At 38.1% G+C, this 2,225-nt stretch overlaps 1 non-coding gene across 1 annotated transcript; it reads right to left on the bottom strand.

Annotated features, from left to right (window-relative positions):
* Positions 1–632: 632 nt before the first annotated feature.
* Positions 633–705, bottom strand: Trnav-cac (transfer RNA valine (anticodon CAC)). The gene has a single exon. It is a non-coding gene; the product is annotated as a tRNA-Val (tRNA).
* Between the last annotated feature and the right edge of the window lie 1,520 nt (positions 706–2,225).

Raw genomic sequence — 2,225 nt, 5'->3', positions numbered from 1 at the left:
ATGTTTGTGTTTGTTTGTGTGTCTATCGACCTGCCAGCGCTTTTGTTTGGTAAGTTTCATCATCTTTCTTCTTAGATATATTTTTCCCACGTGGAATGTTTCCCTCTATTATATTCATATCATTAATTTGAAAGCTAGAAATAGTTTTTTTACTCAACTGTTGTTTCCTCTAATAGTTCATACAAACCGTTTTATAATTTTTAGAGAGCACCATCAGGTGTTCATATAACCGTAGAGTTAAATATCTGTTATCCAGTACATGCATCCTTGAGTCCAAACATGATTAATTATAGGAGAGGAGGCTAATGAGATACTCTTTTACTTTATATTTATTTTGGATAGTTTACTTTAAATCATTCTCGATCACAATTTGAATTTATTTGTGGTGACTGGCTTCGATCACTTATGTGGTCATCTTCAGATCGATTAGCAGTGGCTGTCTGTGGAGCAGAACTCCATACGGAGGAGGAGATTAGTGTTTAACGTCCCGTCGACAATGAGGTCATTAGAGACAGAGTGCAAGCTCGGGTTAGGGAAGGACGGGGAAGGAATTCAGCCATGCCCTTTCAAAGGAACCATCCCGGCATTTGCCTGAAAGGATTTAGGGAAATCATGGAATACCTAAATCAGGATGGCCGGAGACGGGATTGAACCGTCGTCCTCCCGAATGTGAGTCCAGTGTGCTAACCACTGCACCACCTCGCTCGGTAGAACTCCATATGGCAGTAAATCACTGCTTGAAAAGTAATTACATTTATTTAATATCTGGAGTTTCCAGTTTTCTGTCTGATGCCTGCCAGCAACCTGTTAGACTACAGGGTGTAGAATAAAGGAACAGTCATGGAGATCAGCACCATCCATCACGGATAAAATTCTGATTTTGCCCCAGAATGTAAATTTCTATTTTGAACCCCAGGCAGAGAAACAGTCTATGCAAGTATTATGGCATTTAATTTCACAAATAATCCTAAATTCACACTTCTTATTAACAGCAAATAAAATTAGGGGGTTAATATATTGACATGAGATTGTTATCTCAAAGACAATGAGGAGGCTTCTGTAAGATGTCAAACTATCACTTTTACACAATAATCTTACTCACATGGATAAAAAGTTCTCTCATAAGATTCCACATCAAATCTGAATAGAATCCCATGCTTTTAATTACTGCCTCCATCACCATTGTCAGGTGCCAGGTCTGACTGTCATAAAATTAATGAGGTTCACACTTACGCCCAGTGGACACAATGCAATTGGCTAAATTACATCATGGAGAAAGCATATGCTAAAGCAAAACTCTCTGCATCCATAGGTCACCTTTTTTGCAAGCTGTCCAGCATAGCTTGCAGTGCCATCACTTGTAACAGATGGTGACCTATGTGAAGTTTTTCTCTGTAATTTTTCTTTTCGAAGTGCATGCTTCCATCCATTGCTTAATTATACTAATTAATTTGAAATTGTGTGAAAATATTGTGTTATATTCCTATATACTGCCTCATGTAGTCTGTTCTTGTATTAGAAAATAGCAAATAAATATACATAAATACATAGCCAGCATGTGTATTATTGTGATCATACAGTCTAATTTCAGCTGCTTCCGTAATTACAGAGACCCAACAGTTAGAAATATGGGCCAGATTCTCATCTGCTTAAAGGCTATCTTGTAGTTACTCACTAAACAGTTCTCAGAAACTGCTGATTTTCATTTTTTCATGCTTGAGATGATGATGATGATCAACACAGCAATTAGCAGTAGTTTGTATAGGCTGTCCCATATAACTGATACCATACTCACAAGGAATATTATAAATCCCTGGTACACTGAGCCTTTCTTTAATTTTCCTTGGTGAGAAAAAGACTCCTCTGATTCCTTGCCTGTTTACACTCTAACTTATCTGTTGCACCACAGAATGGAAGCCATGCTGTGTCTTCATCCTCATGACTTGGCTGATGATTTCTTCAACAGATTTGACCTAATTTCATATACAGAATGTTTGTTTGGAGGGAGGGGGGGGGGTTGGATTGTGCAAGAGCAATGGGAAGGTGAGGAGGTATGGTCAAGAATATAAGTAAGATAAATAGTGACTAAATGGTTGTGGCAAGGGGGTGGGAGGTGGTTTGGAGTTATAATAAATACAAAACCAGAAGATATTATGTCATAGCGTTATGACAAGACCACAGATTACATGTCGTAAGGCATGATCCAAATTTATACAGTAGTGTTC

Source organism: Schistocerca cancellata, chromosome 4 (genome assembly GCF_023864275.1).
Source record: "Schistocerca cancellata isolate TAMUIC-IGC-003103 chromosome 4, iqSchCanc2.1, whole genome shotgun sequence".
Lineage (NCBI taxonomy): Eukaryota > Metazoa > Arthropoda > Insecta > Orthoptera > Acrididae > Schistocerca > Schistocerca cancellata.
Note: the sequence above shows the minus strand (reverse complement) of the source record. Positions and strands in the feature narration are given on the sequence as shown.